The sequence below is a fragment of the Gossypium hirsutum genome, chromosome A08 (assembly GCF_007990345.1).
Source record: "Gossypium hirsutum isolate 1008001.06 chromosome A08, Gossypium_hirsutum_v2.1, whole genome shotgun sequence".
In the NCBI taxonomy this organism is placed as follows: domain Eukaryota; kingdom Viridiplantae; phylum Streptophyta; class Magnoliopsida; order Malvales; family Malvaceae; genus Gossypium; species Gossypium hirsutum.
In genome coordinates this window covers 71428584-71451594 of record NC_053431.1, presented here as the reverse complement: position 1 = coordinate 71451594, position 23011 = coordinate 71428584, and the positions used below count along the sequence as shown (strand labels likewise).

Below are 23011 nucleotides of genomic sequence, written 5' to 3'. Positions count from 1 at the left end.
CCTCAATTTATGTAACAATTCATAAACAATTCAAACTATCAATAAAACATAATTACACATTTGTACATAAAACAACAACAATTTTGACTTAGTTATATTGTATGAACTTACTTGAAAAAATGGTGACGCTTTGATAACAGGGACTATTCGACAATTTTCCCTTTTTCACGTAAATCCTCAAGTTGTTATAATTCTTTATCTAAACCATAATTCAACTTAATCATCTATTTTGAATATCATCTAATAGTATATTGAAGTTAAATAGCAGCTTAATTTCATCTATACAAAAATTCTTTCAAATTGAGCTTTGATTTCGAAACCAATCTCAAAAAAATCCTTAATTAACATACCAGAAGCATATAACATATAAATTTCACCCGCACTATTTGTAAATTTTACATTTTAGTCCTTAATGACAAAACTATTTATGTTTCACTTGCATTTTAGGTCCTACTAACAATTAAGCTTAACATGCTAGCCATTAACACCAAAAACTTCAATAATCTTTCAATGTTAATTTTTAAAACCTTTAATAATTTATGAAATAGTCCCTGGTCTAGTTAGATTAAGCTACAGCGATCTCAAAAGCATAAATATTGTCAAAAACTGATTTAGAATTAGCTTACATGCATAGCTTGAAAGCTTGAAGTAATTCGGCTATGGCTTCTTCTATTCTTTCTTACTTTGAATAGTGAAAGCAAGGGGGTGGGGAAGATGACAAAATGTTTTAATGTTTAAAATATAATATTATAACTTTTTATTTAATTAATTGAACACATATATCATCTTAAACCAATACCAACTTTCTCATTTTCTTAAAAAGTGGTTAATTATCACTTAAAAGTCTTTATCGAACTTAATTAACCCCTTGATCAACTAAAACTCCATAAAAATCAAGTTTTTTTTACAATTTTTACAATGTAGTCTTTTTTCTTCAATTAATAATCATTCACTAACATTTTTGGGCCAACACTCAATATACTACTATAATATACTCAAAAATATTAATATTTAATACTTATTGACTTGATTATCAAAATACGGGGTTCCAAAATTGTTGTTTTTGGTACCACTAAAAATGGGCTATTACAACTCTCCCTCTAAAGAATTTCATCCACGAAATTCTTACTAGTAAATAGATTAGGGTATTGGAATCTTATAGATTCTTCTGTTTCCTGCATAGCCTCCTCGATACCATGTCGATGCCACAAAACTTTCACTAACAATACTCTTTTATTATGAAGTTCTTTTACTTCTCAAGCTAAAATTCTCACCGGTTCTTCACTATATGATAAATTCGGTTGTAACTCAACCTTTTCAGAAGTTATCACATGTGAAGGATCTGAATAGTAACGGCACAACATAGATACATGGTAAACATTATGTACCTTTTCCAACTTTGGTGGCAAAGCCAAATTGTATGCTATAGGTCCGATTCTCTTCAGAATTTCATATGGTCCTATAAATCTCGAGTTGAGTTTCCCTTTTCTTTTGAATCGCAACACCTTCTTTTATGGTGAGACTTTCAGAAAAACATTATCCTCAATCTAAAATTCAATATATTTTCGTTTCAAATAGGCATATAATTTCTTCTGATTAGAGGAAGCTTTTAAACAATCATGAATAACCTTAACTTTATCTTCTGTTTCACAAATCAGATTAGTACTGGGGATTTTTCTCTCACTTAATTCAGACCAATATAATGGAGCTTTACATTTACATTTGTATAAAGCCTTATATGGTGCCATTTTAATACTCGTTTGATAGTTGATGTTATAAGCAAACTGAACTAATGGTTAAAAATTATCCCGTCTCAAATAATTATACATCTAGTACATCTTCAAATTATTATACATTTTCATACTACCATGGTGAATTGAATAAGTATTACTATAATTTTCATACAAAATGTCTCGTTTCAAAGATGAATTATCTAGCACACATAAATGATTTCTAAAATACAAATTGTTATCTTCACCAACATTGAACTCAGTAGTCTAGTAGTTTGACCATTTTCAATCAATTCTCATTTCAATTGCAATACCGAATCATTTTTCTTTAATTCTCTTACTTACTGCAAAATTATTGGTCTAACTCTCAACTCAACCAAAATAAAAGCATCATGTTCCAGAGTCAATTAGGTATTCAATGCTTTTAGGGCAAATAAAGATTTCTAGCTTAAAGCACCAACAACAATGTTTCCTTTACCATGATGATGATTAATGATTAAGTCATGGTCTTTCAGTAATTCGAGCCACCTCTGATGTCTCAGATTTAGTTCCTCCTAAGTTATTAAGTATTTCATGCTTTTATGATTAGTGAAAATATGACATTTTTCACTTATAGGTAATGTCACCAAATCTTCGAAGCAAAAATGATAGAAGCTAACTCAAGGTCATGTGTCGGATAATTTCTTTTGCATGAGTCAACTAACAAGAGGCATAAGCTATCACGTTTTCATCATGCATAAGTACATAACTAATTTATTGTCATTTGGTGTATTAGATTAAACTAGTTTTCACACTTAAGGAGCCTGAATACAAGCATTTATGTTATATTTTAATTAAGATTCTTTAATTTTACTTATATCTAATAAAACGTGTGAATTGAGTCTTTTATTGATCTTTAAGGTTGAATGAGGACTAAAGCTCACGTACTTTGTGAGTGTGCAGGAGACCATTAGAAGGCACACTAAATTAATATTGGTTGTTATGTCGTAACACAGATGACTCGATGTCGCAACATAGGGAGAAGAATTAAGAAAACTCAAGCCTTCCTTCAATGTCGTGACATAGACTGAGGGTGTCATGACATACCCCTAAAGATGGCTGTAGAGGAGCATGCTGGTTGCTATATCGCGACATAGGTCATGGTGTGTCGTGGCATCAACTCTGTAACAGAAACTAAACACGAAGCACAAGTGTTTTGGTATGCAAAATCAAACTTTCAAGTTCAGGAATGTCAGCTAACCTAGGGTTAAGGACGATAGTCATTTGAAGGATATAAATAGGCACATTTTTCACCTATTAGAGACATTATTCCTTTAGCTAAGATTCTCTGTGCAAAGTTTAGCTTATTTTATTTTGTCATTTTTAGGTTTTAGTTTTATTTAGTTATTCTTGTCGATTTCAAGAGATCTGAACTATGGAATCATTCAACTCTGTTGGTTAGCACTTAATCTTAATACAATCATGCTCTTTCATTTATTGTATCTTGTTGATTTAACTAGCATGCTTTCTCTTTACATCGATTATTTATTGTTTATGAACGCCATGAGGAACTAATCCTTCTATGAGGGATTAGTGAGTTGAGGTCAAATCTATTAACTATTTTGTAGGGTTACTCAATGACATAGTTGTTTGGGAAAAGGAGAACGTGAAACAAACCTTAGGCCTGACAACCATAGGAAGTCATCAAGGTAGGAATTAACCCATAATTGGTATTGCCCATCCGTGAGCACCTTAACCCCAAACCAGTCTGGATTGTGAGGTCGAAAGATAAATAGCTCTTAGTGACTCGTTATGTTAGTGAAGGATCAGAAGACATTGCTAGGGTAGCAAATAGTTGACTGACAAGGAAACCGAAAACGACAGTTGATGGAGATTACTAAAGTGAGCTAATCACCCATAATCAAATTTGATTTATTCTTCCTTTTTAATTGTTGAATTTTATATTTTTATGTTATTTTTTCTTTATTACTATTATTATAAAAACCCCGAAAATAATTTATTTTATATTCTTCGTACTACAACTAAATTAAAAGTACTAATTAGATCTTTTAGTGTTTAGGTTAAAATTGATCTAGCACTTCCCTCATTTGGGTATGATCCTCGGAGTACTCACCTACTTCATTGTAAAAATATATTACAACTCAACTTGTATGCTTGCGGATACCGCCTTGTCTTTCTATATTTTTATTGTAGTATCCATACTCTAGACATTAGTACGTTCGAAAGCAATCAAGTTGTTAGCATCGTTGCCAGGGAGGCAACATCACTTGGTTAATCTTCATTTTCGCACATAATTAGAATAATTAGGAAATTTTTAATTTATATATACAATTTTATTAATTGTTACTAATCTTTTCTCTCTGAGTTAGTGTATGACTCGCAATAGGGGCACACCTATTGTAGCAGCCACCGATCTAGAAAGAATGACCTGAAGAAATCGCCTTCAGTAATAACAACAAATGCAAGATCCACCGCCTGCTACAGGTAACATACCACATGAAAATTCACTGTTTGACGACGTTGACAAGAACATCCAAGGAAATCCACCAGCACCACAGTTACTAACAAATGTACATATGGCTCAAAATGAGAGAACCCTAAGGGATTATGCCTTAACAAGCCTGGATATGGTTCAAGAAAGTATAGTAAAGCCAACAATTACAACTAATAATTTTGGGATAAAACTGGCTAAAATTCAGATGAACCAGAACAATATACAGTTTAGGGCCACAATGACAGATGACCCTAATTAACATTTAAAACGATTAATCTAACTCTATGATACTTTTAAATATAATGGGGTCACTGATGACGCTATTTGTCTTCAACTATTCCTCTTATACTTGTTTGATAATGCTTTTTTATTAGACTCGCAGGCACTAGGGTCTATTAGAACATGGGATAAACTCATCGAAAAGTTCTTACAAAAGTTTTTCCCAATCAGCAAAGTAGTTCAACTAAGAAGAGAGATTGATGTAACAAATAGAGGGAGAAAGTTTATATGAGGCATTGGGATGTTTCAAAAAGCTGATTCAAAAATACCCGTGCCATAGATTTCCTGAATGGATACGAATATAGGTATATTGTAATTGGTTGGATGCAAATGCACGATCTTTTGACATCCCGAATTAGGGCCTAGCTGTAATAGTGGTTTTGAGACCACATATTCAAGATAGAAATAATTATTTTATGATTTTTATGAGGTCTATGATATGCATGCCTCATTATGTGAAAGTTTCGTGAAGAAATTTTATGCATAAAATGTCTAATTGAATTTTAGGGACCAAATTGAATAAAATGAAAAACTTGAATTCTAGAATCTTTAAGCATGAAATTGCTTTAGATTATGGATTAGGGGGTCCTAATTAGCAATTTGATAAATTTTTATAATTTTGGACAAAAATGGACATGCATAGGAAAGATTTGAAAGAAAGACCCTAAGGGCATTTTGGTCATTTGATAATTAAAAGAATAAAAAAGGGAAAATCAAAGAAAAAATGTGTCCATATTCTCCATGTGCTACCCTAATTTCTCAATAGCCATAGCTAGGGTTTTGTTCAACAATTCCAAGCTTGATTGTAAGTGCTCCCTAGCCCCATTTTTAATGTTTTTTTGTATTTTTGAAGTCTTTGAAGCATGATCTACCCATTTCTAGCTATATTTTGAGCTAAGGTTCATGTATGAAATTTGAACCATGTGTAACATGCATGTATTTTGATGATTAATGGAGGAATATGAATGTTTGATGCATGATAAACTCTTTTATTAGGTGATTTTAGTGAAAACACCTAAAAAGGGGACTTGTTTTTAAAAGTGTAAAAGTGGGAAGTAATAATGTGAAATAAAGGAAAATGTGGGCTGATATGAGCATGGTATTGGTTCAGCTAGGCTTGGGTGACAAAGAAAATGCATACATTTCATTTTACGAGCCTAGGGACTAAATCGTAAATAAGTGAAAAGTTAGGGGTAAAAAGTTAATTTTACCAAAGCATGAATTATGGATTGATTTGAATAATGTGATTAATAAACAAGTTAAATTTGGCATTATAGATCAAGAAAAAAGTGAACTGGGTCTTGATCGAGGACAACGAATAGGCTTGATTACCATCATTTTACACCGAGATAAGTGCATATGCAAATAATGTGGTGTTGTAGCATGCTTTTAATGTTTTGATATTATGATAAATGTTTTCTTGTTATTATGAGTTATATACTTATTGGTTGTTATGAAAGCATAAATGATAATTGGTCGTTACATACGACATCACGAACAAGTACGACAAAGTATGCCTTGTGCAAGTGAGGAAAATCCCGTTTGAACCTTAGGAATAGTCTAGGATACAAGTGACATGTCACTAGGAATTTAGAAATCTAAACTCGTTGAGTTGGTCTGGGTTCGTGATATGTATAAGGCATCTGAGCTCGTTGAGTTGGTTTGAGTTCATTATGGATGCAAGCATTTGAGCTTGTTGAGTTGGTCCGTGTTCATTATGGATATGATACATGTAATTGGGTTCCGAGCAATGGTCTTGTGTGTCCTAACAGTGGCTAGGTAATCCTTGAGTTGGTTAGATACTTGAGAGCTTGTGTGAGCAGCCCGTGTAGCTACACTTTGACTGATAGCTTTTATGAGCAAGCTCGTGAGTAGGTCCATTGTGAGAATTACATGTTACGAGGTAGCTTTGGCTACATATGTATATGTGGCACTTATGTGCAAGTTTTTCGTATATCCAATAGTATTTCGAGTGTTAAACGGGTAATGCAAATGATGTGATGAAGGTCCCGAGGAGGGCATGTTAAAAAGAGGTATGGTTATATTATATACTACAATGAGTATAGGTATGTACGCTAAACCTATGAATAATGCCTTGGTAAAGAATGATTTGTGATGAGAAAGTATATGTGTACATATGATAAGTAAGTCAAAAGGTTTAAGTGATGAATAATCTTTATGTATATGTTACTATGTCTTTGCATGTTGATTGGTTACTACCATTGCATATTATTTGCATGTGGACTTACTAAGCTTTAATGCTTACCCCCTTTCCTTTCCATCCTTTGTAGTTCTGCCAAAGTAGCTCGGGGATCGAAACCTGTCGGAGTATTCTGTCACACTATCAAAAGATTATTGGGTATAGTGAAATTGTTATTTTGAGTATGACATGTATAGGGGACTTGGTTATTTTGTGATTTATGTCATGCTATTTGGCCAAATTGTGAAGCCCTTGATGTTGATGATTTATTTTGCAATTTTCATGTGATAAGGCTTATTTTTTGTCACTGGGTTGTAATCTAATTACCCATGCATGCATGTCTTAGTGCCTTGATGATGTGATATGTTATTGCTTGGTGAATGTATGATAAAGTATGGATTAGATGCTAAAAGATTAGGGATGACTTAATGGCTTAAAATAACTATGGTTATGAATGCATAATTTGAAGTTATGGTAACAAGTTTAATAATGCATGAAATTGGTGTGGAATGCTTCTAAATGGTGTAACAAAATGAATGTGCAATAGAATGACATTATGAAGATGTGAGGGTGCCATGATGTTGAATATTTGAGTGTATAAATATGTCATGTTGCATGCTATGAAATATGTTTGAATGTATAAATGATTGACGGTGACAATTGGCTTGGAAAATAACCTTTAAATGGTCCACACGGGTAGACACACTGGCATGTGTCTAGACCGTGTGTGACACACAATCTGCCCCACGGGCGTGTTGAATGGATTTGTGTCCCTTGCACTTTAATTTTTGCAAGTCAGTATGCCCAGTAGTAAACACACGGGCTAAGACATGGGCATGTGTCTTGGCCGTGTGAAAGACACGGCCTACCCACGTGGGCATGTACTCTGCAGAGCGAAGTCTGCACCTTTTAATGAAAAATTCATTTACTTTTAATTGACCACATGGGCATGTGATGCGGCCGTGTGACCCTAAATTGATGCTGACGTCATAGTCAGAGAGTTACACGGCTGGCGAACATGGGGTGTCGAGAGCACACGGGCGTATGGCTCTGTATTAGGGAAAATTTCTCAAACTTTTCTAAAGTCTTTGGTTTAGTCCTGAATCCCTTTCGATGGTTGTTTTGGGTCTCGTAGGCCCATATCAGGGACAAATTGTGATGTATGAATGAAGTTGTTTTAAAGAAAAATTGTATAGTCCAGTTTTTGCATGAATGATTGTGTATGGGTTCAGTAATGCCTCGTATCCTATCCCAACCTCGGGTAAGGGTAAGGGGTGTTAAATTTAGTGGTATCAGAGCTATAGTTTAGTCAATTCTCGGACTATGTAGCATGTGTTTAAGTCTAGCTATACATGCCATACATATGTTATGATAGTGCGACGACTCCTGACAAATTTTAAAATGTGTTTTCATATAGCAAATGGATCCCGACAGAGCAGTGGCGGATGATGTAGAAAGCAGCTCGCCTGCTCTCGCTAAGGGGCGGTGCTAGCTGAGAGTAGACCCGAAACTGTTAGTAGAGGAGAAGGAGGTAGAGAGTCCTTTCCCGAAACTGTTAGTAGAGGAGAAGGAGGTAAAGAGTCCTTTCTCCATATGATGAATGCATGGTATACGGAGTTCGTTCAAACGAACCCGAATGCTCAACCTCCCCTAAATCCTCAACCCACACCTGTGATGCCTCAATGCATGGATTTCAAGAGATTTGCTAGAACACCTATTGATAAAATTTTAAAACAAGGTGCTGAGGAATTTAGGGCAAATGCCAATGATGACCCTGAGAAAGTAGAGTTCTGATTAGAGATCTCGATATGGGTATTTGATGAATTATCTTGTACACCCAAGGAGTGCCTAAAATGTGCCATATATTTGTTGAGAGATGCGATGTATCACTGGTGGAGAACGCTGGTATCTATGGTACCACCGGAGAGGGTTACTTGGGAATTCTTTCAATAGGAATTCCAAAAGAAATACATTAGCGAATGGTTCATTGGTCAGAAGCATAAGGAATTTCTAGATTTGAAGTAGGGTCGTATGATAGTTAATGAATATGAGAGAGAATTTGTCAAGCTCAGTAAATACGCCCGGGATTGTATATCCTTCAAAGCTAAGATGTGTAGAAGATTTGAAGATGGACTTAATGAGGATATTAAGACATTAGTGGGTATTCTTGAGTTGAAAGAATTTGTGGTACTCATTGAACGGGCTTGTAAAGCAGAGGAGTTGATCAAAGAAAAGAGGAAAGCCGAGTCTGAGGCAAGAAATACAAGAAAGAGATATATCATTAAGTCATTTCCATCTCAGTCTAAGAAATCTAGAGAGGTGTACTCTCGTTCACATGTGCCAGCTAAACATTTATACGGGAACCGTAGAAAGGAGAATTCAGGTTTTAGATCTCAGGCTACAGCCATGGCAAGTGTAGGTAACGCTAAACCTTCCGAGCTTGAGTACCAACAATGTGGTAGATGTCATTTTGGCACCTGTAGGGTTAGTGAGGGATCTTGTTTCAAGTGTGGTTCCCAAGACCACTATATTAAGGATTGCCCTGAGATGGTAGAGAAAGAAAGATTTCAGAACTCGAGGCCAAGTGGCACAGCTTCTGGGGGAAGACCCTCGAGAAATGTCAGGAATGGGTCTGATAGTAAGAATGTGACAGGAGATACAGTAGTGAGATCTGAAGCTAGGGCTCCAACTAGAGCCTATGCCATACGCTCACGTGAAGATGCAACTTTTCCTGATGTGATCACTGGTAATTTTTCTCTCTATGATACTAATGTTATTGCTTTGATAGACCTTGGCTCTACTCATTCATATAGGTGTATGAAATTGGCATCTACTGTGAATATACTTGTTGCGTCTACCGAGTTTATGATTAAAGTGTCAAATCCATTAGAAAATCATGTGATAGTTGATAAAGTATGTAAGAGATGCCCTTTGATGATTAGAGGTCATTGTTTTCCGGCCAACTTAATGTTGTTACCGTTTGATGATTTTGATGTCATACTGGGTATGGATTGGTTGACACTACATGATGCTATAGTGAATTGTAGACAGAAAGTTATTGAACTAAAATGTGAAACAAGTGAGGTTCTTCAGGTTGAATCAGATGACGCGGATAAGTTGCCAAATGTAATTTCTTCGATGACTGGTCAAAAATGTATGAGAAAAGGGTATGAAGCTTATTTGGCATACATATTGAATACAAAGGAATCCAAATTGAAAATCGAATCAGTGCCAATTGTATGTGAGTATGCGGATGTATTCCCATAGAAATTGCCAGGTTTGCCTCCAATTAGAGAAGTTGAATTCAGTATTGAGTTAATGCCGGGGACAACACCTATTTCTATTGCTCTGTACAGGATGGCTCCGACTGAGCTGAAAAAATTGAAGTTACAATTGCAAGAGTTGACTGACAAAGGTTTTGAGAGACCAAGCTTTTTGCCATGGGGTGCTCCCATACTATTCGTGAAAAAGAAGGACGATTCTATGAGATTATGCATTGACTAGCGACAACTCAATAAGGTGACAATAAAAAATAAGTATCCTCTTCCAAGGATTGATAACTTGTTTGACTAGCTGAAAGGAGCGACATGCTTCTTTAAGATAAACTTGAGGTCTAGATATTACCAGTTACGACTTAAATAGTCTGATGTGCCTAAGACTGCCTTTAGAACGAGTTATGGCCACTACGAGTTTCTTGTTATGCCATTTGAATTAACGAATCTCCTGTTGTGTTTATGGATTTAATGAAATGAATTTTTCGGCCATATTTGGATAAGTTTTTGGTGGTGTTTATCAGTGATATTCTGATTTATTCTAGAGATGAGGCAGAGTATGCCGAACACTTGAGAACTATTTTGCAGACTTTGAGAGACAATCAGTTGTATGGTAAGTTTAGTAAAAGCGAGTTTTGGCTTCAAGAGATCGGGTTCTTGGCCATATTTTTTCAGGAGATGTTATACAAGTTAACCCCAGTAAGATTTCTGCTATTGTCGAATGGAAGCCACCAAGGAATGTAACTGAAGTTAGGAGCTTTTTGGGTTTAGCTAGTTATTACAGACGGCTTGTGAAAGGGTTCTCTATGATAGCCACTTCTATGACGAGACTAATTCATAAAGATTTCAAGTTTGAATGGTGAGAAAAATGTGAGTAGAGCTTCGAGAAGTTGAAAATGTTATTGACTGAGGCACCAGTGTTAGTACAACTAGAATGAGGGAAAGAATTTGAGTGGACTAGGTTGTGTGCTTATGCAACAAGGAAAGGTAGTAGGTTATGCTTCGAGGCAACTGAAGCCCCATGAGAAAAACTATCGTACGCATGATCTAGAAATAGCCCCATGTGGTCACCGATGCATTGAGTAGAAAATCCCTATATGCCTTGAGAGCCATGGATACTCGTTTGACATTGCTTGATGATGGTTCAGTTCTGGCCGAGCTGGAGGCTAGGCCGACATTTCTGCAGGAAATTTATGATGCTCAGTTTAATGATGATGACTTGCAAGCAAAAAGGGCTCGATGTGAGTCTGGTATTGAGACGGATTTCTAAATTTGTCCTGATGGATGTTTGATGTTCAAAGATAGGGTTTGTGTACCCAAAGACAATGAACTTATTCGGAAGATTTTACAAGAAGCACATAACAGTCGTTTGTCAGTTCACCCGGGAAGTACCAAGATGTACATTGATTTAAAGAAAATGTACTGGTGGAACGGCATGAAAAGCGATGTTTCTGAATTTGTATCGAAATGCCTGGTATGTCAGCAAGTTAAAGTTGAATATCAAGGGCCTTCAGGTCTATTATAGCCTGCAATGGTCCCCAAATGGAAGTGGGACAAAGTTACCATGGATTTTTATACCGGTAAGGATGGATTATTCCCTTGATAGATTGGCCGATTTGTACATTTCTGAGATAGTAAGATTACACGAAGTACTACTGTCGATTATTTCGGACATGGACTCGAGGTTCACTTCAAGATTCTGGAAGAGGTTACAAGAAGCCTTGGGTACAAAGTTGAGCTTTAGCACAGCTTTTCACCCTCAGACCAATGGTCTGTCTGAGCGGATGATTCAGATTCTCGAGGACATGTTGCATTGTTGCATCCTTGAATTTTAGGGTAGTTGGGAAAAATATCTACCATTGGTAGAATTTGCGTACAACAATAGTTACCAAACAAGTTTGAAGATGGTGCCTTATGAGGCCTTGTATGGTAGGAAATGTCGAACTCCATTGTACTGGACAGAACTCAAGGAAAATCAGATTCATGAAGTTGATCTGATTAAAGAAACTGAAAAAAAAGTTAAAGTGATATGGGATTATTTAAAAGTGGCATCAGATAGACAAAAGTCTTATGCTGATCTGGAAAGAAAAGAAATTGAGTTTCAAGTTGGAGAAAGAGCATTCTTGAAAGTATCTCCATGGAAAAAGGTATTGAGATTTGGTCGGAAAGGTAAATTGAGTCCACGATTTATCGGACCGTACGAGATCACCAAAAGAGTTGGACTATTAGCCTATCGTTTGGTGCAGCCACCCGAACTGGAAAAGATTCATGATGTGTTCCATGTATCCATGTTAAGGAGATACTGGTCAGATCCCTCTCATGTAATTTCACAGACTGAGATTGAAATTCGACCGGACATGACCTATGGAGAAGAACCGGTTAAGATATTGGCTCGTGAAGTTAAACAGTTGAGAAATAAAGATGTGGCTCTTGTAAAAGTTTTATGTCATCAACATGGTGTAGAAGAAGCCACATGGGAGCCAGAAGAAACCATGAGAAGCCAATATCAAAATCTGTTTTCTGGTAAGACTTTCAAGGACGAAAGTCCCTAAGGGGGGAGAAATGTAACATCCCGAAATAGGGCCTAGTCGGAATAGTGGTTTCGGGACCACAAATTTGACATCAAAAATATTTATTTTATGATTATTATGAGGCCTAGAATATGAGTATATGCATGTGTTAAAATTTTATGAAGAAATTCTAAGTATAAGATGTCCAATTGGAAATTAGGGACTAAATTGAATAAATTGCAAAACTTGGATTCTAGAAGCAATTTGTATGAAATTGCTTTATATTATGAATTAGAAGGTCTTGGAGATCAATATGCCCAAATTCTAAATTTTTGGACAAAAATGGGCTTGCATGGATGAAATTTTAAAGAAAGGGCATAAGGGCAAAAATATGTTCATCTTCTTCCCATAGTTGCCGAAATATGGAGGACACCATAGCTAGGGTTTCTTCAATTTTCAAGCTCAATAGTAAGTGCTCCCAAGCCCCGTTTTTCATGTTCTTTGCATTTTTGAAATCCCGGTAGCTTGCTCTCCCCAATTCTACCCATATTTCATGCTAGGGTTCATGTTCAAAAATTTACCCATGCATGACTTATTAGTATTTTGATGGATTATGGAGGAATATGAAAGATAAATGTGTGTTAAACATCTTTTCCAAGTTGGTTTTCATGAGAGACCCTTATAGGGACTATTTTGCAAAAAATGTAAATGTGTGGTAGAAATGAGGAAAATAATGAAAAATGTGGGTTGCCATAAGAGAAAAAAATGTTTGGTTAAGCTTGGGTAAGATAGAAATTGCATGTGTTTCATTATACGAGCCTAGGGTCTAAACCGTAAAAATGTCAAAGGTTAGGGGCAAAATGGTCATTTGGACTGGGGTAGATATTAAACTTGAAATGTATAATTTGGGGTATTAATGAGCTAATTTTTTTATAGACCCCAAGAAACAAATTTCGGAGGCCGATCGAGGTAAACGCAAGGTTTCGGAATAATTGAAACATAACTCTGAAACTGTTACCAAGTAAGTTCGGATAACTTAAAGTAAACCCCTAATATGCATGATTGTATGATTTATGAATGCATGATGATTGCATTATTAATGGCATGAAAATGCATGAATGCGTATTTGATAATGATTTGTTGATAATCGTCTCGGTTGAGGTTAAAAGGGAACTCAATGGATAAACCATGTTTTACATGTGAAAGGAGATCCTGCATGTGTTGCAGTAAGGATTTAGCCCAGACGGATAATTCATGATCTCGAGTATGGAAAGGAATCTAACCCGGACGGGTGTTCCTTGATGATCAAGTGTCCCAAAGAATATGAGTGCGTTGTGGATTTAGCCCTGACGGGTAATCCGATTAGGTTCTGAATTTAGCCTGGACTGGTAACTCAGATCCGAGCTCATTAAGGGTGCTTATCGTTATAAGGGATTTAGCCTGGACTGGCAATCCCGACATCACCTTATGAGTTCATATAATGGGGGATTTAGCCTGGACTGGTCACCCCGCCATATGATGTGAGGTTCGTGGGAGTACATATATAGAAAGATTATTTGAATGAATTGATGGATAATGGGTACTCCGTCGAGATTTCCTAGAAATTCAACGAGATTAACGTAGGATACATGTATGAATGAAATGTTGAATGATGAGCTCATCTAGTTAAATTACATGATACATGATTATGTGACTAACTCATTGAGTGCATGTGATAGGAAATCATTTCATATTGGATGATTTCATGATTTAAGTATCGATGTATGCTAATTACTCGGTAAGTTTACTCTTTGGTTATTCAAGCTTACTAAGCATGAAAATGCTTACCCCTCTCTCTTTTCCTATTTTACAGAGCTCGAGGACTCATAAGGATTGGAGGATAATTGGAGAGTCAACACACTATCAACTAAACAAGCTTTGGTATAAAGGCTCTGATTATTTTGTTCAATGGCATGTATAGTATTTTTAAGTATTTTGTTATAAGTGTCATTTGATTTTCCTGGTAAAGGCATGTAAAAATATGTTTATCTCTTTGTATATGGCTATGAAAATTAGCTTAATTTAAGTAGGCTATGACCTACGATTTTATGCATGGTTTTAATTTCAAATGATAGGTTGCTATCAATTGGCAATGAATCACATGAATGAGTCAATTTCAGATGGATTAATGTAATATGGGAACCCATGACACTAAATAGGGAATAACCATTTATGTATGAAACCAATGATATGAGGTTTCCATACATCTATTTTCATTAAGATTATTTACAAGCATAAAATTTTGTTTTTTTTAAAACTTGGTAACCACTAGGCACTAGTAGTAGAAAGGGGTGACTAAAGGCTTGGAAAATAGCCTAATAAAGTCTACATGGTTGGACACACGGGCGTGTGTCAAGGCCGTGTGTGACACACGGTTCCCTCCCATGGGCGAGTGTTATGGCTGTGTGTCCCCTGCACTTAAAATTTTAGCTCAAAGTTGTACACGGGTAGGCCACACAGGCATTCGCCATGGCCGTGTTAAAATGATAGTTTTGTCAATAGGCAGGCAGCACGAGTGTGTTCCATTGCCGTGTTGATAAGTTAGTATTGCCCACGGTTGAAGGGCATGGGCGTGCCCCAAGATACACGGGCGTATGAGTCCACACGGCCCGCCTACACGGGCGCGTGTCCCTTTATGTTAAGGAAAATTTTCTGAGGAGCCCAAGGTTAATCGAACGTGCCCGTATTCATCCCGTATTGCCTTTCGATATGTTATAGGTCTCGAAGGCCTATACAAGGGACAAGGTGTTCATGATTGAAAAGTTTTAAATTTAAATGAAATTTTGTAACTCGAGTTTGTATACTGAAAGTGTAAAGTTTCGGTAATGCCTCGAGCCCTGTCCCAGTGTTGGATACGGGTTAGGGGTGTTACAGATAAGGTATTCTTGAAAGTGTCTCTATGGAAAAAGGTTTTGAGATTCAGAAGAAAAGGCAAGTTAAGTCCTCATTTTATAAGACCGCATGAGATAACTGAAAGGATAGGGCCTGTTGCTTATCGATTGGCCTTGCCGATTGAGTTAGAAAAGACTCATGATGTGTTTCATTTATCCATGTTGTACCGATATAGATCTGATGCTTCTCATGTGATTGTACCGACAGAGGTTGAAATCAGACCGGAAATGACTTATGGTGAGGAATCGGTGAAGATCTTGGCTCGGGAAGTCAAGTAATTGAGAAAAAAAAGTGTGCTCTTGTGAAAGTTTTATGGAAAAGACATGGGGTTAAAGAGACTACATGGGAGCCCGAGGACGTTATGAGGAAACAATACCCAAACCTTTTCACCGATAAGATTTTCGGGACGAAAATCCTTAAAGGGGGAGAGTTGTGACATCTCGAATTAGGGCCTAGTTAGAATAGTGGTTTTGAGACAAAAATCTAAGATAGAAATAATTATTTTATGATTTTTATGAGGTCTATGATATGAACGCATCCTTATGTGAAATTTTCGTGAAGAAATTCTATGCATAAAATGTCTAATTGAATTTTAGGGACCAAATTGAATAAAATGCAAAACTTGCATTCTAGAAGCTTTAAGCATGAAGTTTCTTTAGATTATGAATTAGAGGGTCCTAATTAGGAATTTGACCAATTTTTATAATTTTGGACAAAAATGGACATGCATAGGAAAAATTTGAAAGAAAGACCCTAAAGGCATTGTGGTCATTTGGGAATTAAAAGAATAAAAAGGAAAAATCAAAGCAAAAATGTGTCCATCTTCTCCATGTGCTACCCGAATTTCTCAATAGCCATAGCTAGGGTTTTGTTCAACATTTCCAAGCTTGATTGTAAGTGCTCCCTAACCTCGTTTTTAATGTTCTTTGTATTTTTGAAGTCTTTGAAGCATGATCTGCCCATTTCTAGCTATATTTTGAGCTATGGTTCATGTATGAAATTTGAACCATGTGTAATATGCATGTATTTTGATGATTAATGAAGGAATATGAATGTTTGATGCATGATAAACTCTTTTACTAGGTGATTTTAGTGTAAAAACCTAAAAAGGGGACTTGTTCGTAAAAATATAAAAGTGGGTAGTAATAATGTGAAATAAAGGAAAATGTGGGCTGATATAAGCATGGTATTGGTTCGGCTAGGCTTGGGTAACAAAGAAAATGCATATATTTCATTTTACGAGCCTAGGGACTAAATCGTAAATAAGTGAAAAGTTAGGGGTAAAAAGGTAATTTTACCAAATAATGAATTATGGATTGATTTGAATAATGTAATTAATAAATAAGCTAAATTTGGCATTATAGATAAAGAAAAACGTGAACCGGGTCTTGATCGAGGAAAGAATAAAGTATACGACGAATAGGCTTGATTCCCATCATTTTGTACCGAGGTAAATGCATATGCAAATAATGTGGTGTTGTAGCTTGTTTTTAATGTTTTGATATTATGCGATAAATGTTTTCTTGTTATTATGAGCTATATACTTATTGGTTGTTATGAAAGCATAAATGATAATTGGTCATTACATACGACATCACGAATAAGTACGACAAAGTATGCCTTGTGCAAGTGAGGAAAATCCCATTTGAACCTTAGGAATAGTCTAGGATACAAGTGAAATGTCACTAAGAATTTAGAAATTCAAACTCGTTGAGTTGGTCTAGGTTCGTGAAATGTATGAGGCATCTGAGCTCGTTGAGTTGGTCCGAGTTCATTATGGATGCGAGCATTCGAGCTCGTTGAGTTTTTCTATGTTCATTACGGATACGATACATGTAATTGGGTTCTGGGAAATGGTCTTGTGTGTCCTACCGGTGGCTAGGTAATCCTTGAGTAGGTCGGATACCTGACAGCTTGTGTGAGCAGCCCTTGTAGCTACACCTTGACAGATAGCTTCTATAGGCAAGCCTGTGAGTAGCTCCATTGCAAGCATCACATATTATGAGGTAGTTTTGGCCACATATGTATATGTGGCACTTATGTAAAAGTTTTTCGCGTATCCAATAGTTTTTCGAGTGGTCAATGGGTAAAGCAAATGATGTGATGAATGTCCCGAGGAGGGCATGTGAAAGAGGTATGTTATATGATATACTATGATAAGTATAAGTATGTACGCTAAACCTATGAATAATGCCTTGGTAAAGAATGATTTGTGATGAGAAAGTATATGTGTACATATGATACGTAAGTCAAAAGGTTTAAGTGACGAAAAATCTTTATGTATATGTTACTATGTCTATGCATGTTGATTGCTTACTACCATTGCATATTATTTGCATGTGGACTTACTAAGCTTTAATGTTTACCCCTTTTCCTTTCCATCCTTTGTAGTTCTGCCAAGCTAGCTCGGGGATTAAAAACTGTTGGAGTATTCGATCACACCATGAAAAGATTATTGGGTATAGTGAAATTGTTATTTTGAGTATGGCATGTGTAGGGGACTTGGTTATTTTGTGATATGTGTCATGCTATTTGGCCAAATTGTGAAGGCCTATGATGTTGATGATTCATTTTGTAATGTCCATGTGATATGCCTTATATTTGATCATTGGGTTGTAATCTAATTACCCATGCATGCATGTGTTAGTGCCTTGATGATGTGATTGTTATTGCTTGGTGAATGTATGATAAGGTATGGATTAGATGCTAAACAATAAGGGATGACTTAATGGCTTAAAATGACTATAGTCGTGAATGCATAATTTGAAGTTATGGTAACAAGTTTAATAATGCATGAAATTGGTGTGGAATGCTTCTAAATGGTGTAACAAAATGAATGTGCAATAGGATGACATTATGAAGATGTGAGAGTACCATGGTGTTGAATATTTGAGTGTATAAATATGTCATGTTGCATGCTATGAAATACGTTTGAATGTATGAATGATTGAGGGTGACAGTTGGCTTGGAATATAGCCTTTAAATGGTCCACACTGGTAGACACACGGGTATGTGTCTAGACCGTGTGTGACACACAGTATGCCCCACAGGCGTGTTGAATGGCCATGCGTCCCTAAATTGATGTTGACATCATAGTCAGAGAGTTACACGGCTGGAGGACATGGGCATGTCGAGAGCACACGAGCGTGTCCGCTCTCTCACACAGCTATGTGGCTCTGTATTAGTGAAAATTTCTCAAACTTTTCTAAAGTCTTCAATTTAGTCCCGAATCCCTTCCAATGGTTGTTTTTGGCCTCGTAGGCCCATATCAGAGACAAATTGTGTATGTATGAATGAACAGGTTTTAAAGAAAAATTTTATAGCATGATTTTTGCATGAATGACTGTGTATGTGTTCGGTAATTCCTCGTATCCTATCCCAGCCTCGGGTATGGGTAAGGGGTGTTACAGGTCTAGATTAGATGGAGCAGCAAGAGGAGCCTTTATGAATAGAACGTACAAGGATGCGTATGAAATCATTAAGAACATGGCACTGAACTCTTGTCAATGGTCAATTGAATGCTTCACATATGGCTTGAAACCTACTATTGTCAAAGTTATCCAGGATGATGATAAGTATTAACAAATAGTGCATAGACTTAACTATATTGAATCTTTTTCTACACTGTCTATGCATGGAGGAGATAAGTCATTCTTCCATTATATCAATAATCTTGCAAAATATATAAACTACATTGCGAATGGGGGTGGAAACCCATCTTCGGATACATACAATCCCGGCTAGAGGGATCACCTAAACCTGACATGGAGAGGAAACCAATGAGGAGGTAACAATTCAAATCAAGTAAAAAATACTGATTACCAACCTCTTTATTTGCTGAAACCTCAGGATAGGGCCAACCCTAGTGACCATGCTACATATTGTTAACAACTGGACAGAATTGAAGGAGAAATGTAGTCAATGAGAACTGATGTCAAACACGTGCAGTCTGAGTGCACCAATTCAACAAGAAAATTGACTAAACTCGAGGATCAAATGAGCCAATTGATGAGCGTGATGGGTTATATCAAAAGAAAAATTGGCACAAGTATTCCCAGCAACACGGAAAATAATCCACAGTGAGAAGGTAAGAAGCATGTGAAAGCAAATGCACTTCGATAGGGCAAAGCACTGAGTAGCCTAAAAACCACTTCTCTGGAGACAATTTTCAAAAAGTACCCCTAGAAGCAGAAGGTGAGCTAAGATTAGAGGTAACCACACTGGCAGCGAAAATGGAGAAGGAACTAACTAAAGAGTCTTCCGGTACAAAAATCCAATTCCCTTCAAGACTAGAAGAAAAACAAAATCTTGATGAGGATGAATTTGTAAGTTTCCTAAACCTATTTAAGACATTAAATGTCAACCTACCTTTAATTGAGTTAATTGAAAAGGTTCTCAAGTATGCTAAGTTTTTAAAAGAGATGATGGCTAGATGTAAGAAAATTAAGGTAGGTGAGCAAGTTACTTTAAATGCTTCCTGTAGTGTGATTATTTCGAGATAGGTACCTCAAAAATTAAAAGACTCGGGAAGCTTTACTATTCCCATAGAGATAGGAAGCATTCATCTTAATAGAGCATTATGCGATCTAGGAGCTAGTATTAATTTAATGCCTCTATCGATTTCTGAAAAACTCAGGTTAGGGGATCTAAAAACTACTCAAATAACATTACAGTTCATTGATAGGTCCTTGGTATGTCCAAAAGGAGTATTGGAAGATTTTTTAATTAAAGTATGAAGTTTTATTATCCCCACAGATTTTGTGGTACTTGATTTTGAAGAAGATCTTGAGATATCGATCTTATTAGGAAAACCATTTTTAGCCACTTCTAGATCCACCATTTATTTAGAAAATAATGAGTTAACTATGAAAATTAATGGTGAGACTGAAACTTTTAATTGTGGCCATTGGAAACACAAAAATTTATACACTTTGTCATACCCATTTTTACTTAAATTCATGCAAATCTGGTTAAATTCTTGTCGAAAAATAATTAAATATTATAAAATAATTAAATTGTGTTAAAAATATAAACATGGTGAATTTAGTTAATTTTATACATAATTTTGATTAATTTTGACTATTTTCAATAGATTTGCGCAAGGGGCGAAAATTGGCTCGGTTGACACTGCTGAAAGCACAAAATCAAGAAGCAATTTGACTTTTCAAGGCACATTAATTTCCAGCCTAAGGTGGTCCAGAAATGTGTTTTAATTCATAATTTAATTAATTTTAATTTATTCCCCATTTAATTTGGGTTAAATTAATTATTTTTAATTAATTATGGAGAAAGGTCCAGTTGAACCGCACTGGTTGAACCATATTGAGTGAATCGAACCAGCCACTAATTGGGCACCCAAATCAAAATTTTAGCTGATTAAATATGCTTTCAAAAAGGCCCTTGAATAGCTATCAAAATGCATTCAAACCCCTCCTTTAATTGTGGCTTTATGAAACTGCCCCAAGCTTAAAATAGCAAAGTTGAAACTCTCAACTTTGCCATGTGTGCGGCTGGCTAGGGGAAGTCTCTTAGGCTGATTCTTTTTGCTATTTTTATCTACCATATTCAGCTATAAAATCCACCCCTTGCTGATTATTCAAAGCATCCCTCATCCATCGCTCATTCCACAACATTCTCTCATTCTCTCTTCTCCTCTCTCATTCTTTCTCTCATATTTTCCATCCCCTTTCCCTTATTGTTCAAGTGCCAATTTCTTCTCTTGGGAAAGAGGCTCCCATCAGGAATTTTGGAGCAGCAATTAAATGTTCATAAGCCACCTTGATAGCCGAGGGCAACGAAGAACGAAGAACGGAGCAACTAGTCAAGCCACGGAGAAATACTGGATTTGCTTCTTTTCCCTATCTCTTTAAATTTTGTTGTTGTTTTCACGAACATGTTTATGAATATTTATGCTATTGAAATGGTTATTTTAATCAATTTAGCTTAAACTTAAGTTTGTGTTGGGTTGATTATATTCTGCCTGCTTGAATTGTTAAAATTGTGTTTATGTTGTTATAGGCCCTGGTAATATGCTTGATTAAGTAAAATCATACCTAAGTTATTCTTACATTACGACTGTGAGGTAGCTAATGAATTAATTATTTAAACGTATTGCAATTGTAATTAATTGACACAGTACTTGATCAATGCATGTTTATTCTTCTAAGGTAGCTGAAGGTTAAATTAGCAATGTATCTGGTGATATTATTGCCTTGCATAACTTGCAAGATTATTGTGATTAAACTGTTTCAAGGTAGGGATGCCTTGTTACTTCACATAGTCTTTTATATGCTTATTAGATTTAATTAATCGTTTGAATTGACATAGGAATACGCAAGAGATTAGTTTAGTTTAATGAGTACGTATGTGCAATAACATGTTTGCTTACTAGAATCTGTTTAGTCGGTTGAATTGACATAGGGATATGTCAAGAGATGAATGGATTTTTGTTTGTAAGTTTGTTCATAAGTTAGCAAATTACCGGGTTGCTATGAATTTATTCGTAACCATATAAACATGAGTTGAATAATTCTAAGTTAAAGAAATATAATTAATCCAACACAAGTATATTACATTGATTAAATCTTATTTGACATCGTGCATTATAACTCCTTTGTTTTATTTTAATTATTTACTTAATTTTTTTAAAATAGTTTTTGACCACATTTTAAAATCAATTTTTTTACCCCGCCAAAGTGTTTTACAATTAATTTCACAATTAATTCTTTTTACAGTCCCTGTGGGTACGATTACACGACATTTACTTGTCACTTTATTACTTGTTGCGATTGTGTACACTTGCACATTTTTTCGTCGTTCCAAATTTTTGGCGCTGTTGCCAAGGATTATTTTAAAAAAAAGTCATTATTTGTGAATTTGTTAGTTTTACATTTTGGTTTATTTTTCTGTTTAATTTTTAACTTAATTAATTTTTCTTTGATAATTTCAAGTGTCTATGAGTATTGACCAGATTATTGACTTACTTCTTGTAGACCCTGAGATAGACAGTGAAGAAGACAAGCGAACCAGAAATGGACTGAAGGAATGAATTTCGAGAATATGAATCAAGGAAACGGAGCAAACCTTGCTCAAAATCCTATCCTTATTGCTGACGATAAGGATAGAGCCTTAAGACAATATGTTGTGCCAGTATTTAACGATCTTAATTTAGGCATTAGGAGACCTGAAATCGAGGCACAACAATTTGAGCTGAAGGCAGTCATGTTCCAAATGCTTCAGATAGTGGGCCAATTCAGTGGAATGCCTACTGAAGATCCTCATCTTCACCTAAGACTATTTATGAAGGTGAGCGACTCTTTCAAATTAGCTGGAGTTCCCGAATATGCATTATGATTGAAGCTGTTCCTGTACTCACTAAGGGATAGAGCTCGAGCCTGGTTGAATTCATTGCCACCAAACTCAATTTCTACACAGTAAGAGTTAGCGGAAAGATTCCTCATGAAGTATTTCCGGCTAAGCAAGAATGCTAAGTTGAGGAACGTGATCACTACCTTCCAACAAATGGATTATGAGTCCTTGTATGAGGCATGGGAACGATACAAAGAACTATTACGAAAATACCCTTACCATGCAAT

The 23011-nt window shown here is 35.9% G+C and overlaps 1 non-coding gene across 1 annotated transcript; it reads right to left on the bottom strand.

The window, feature by feature from the left end:
* Positions 1–22904: 22904 nt before the first annotated feature.
* Positions 22905–23011, bottom strand: LOC121205224 (small nucleolar RNA R71). Its single transcript, XR_005900309.1, has one exon. It is a non-coding gene; the product is annotated as a small nucleolar RNA R71 (small nucleolar RNA).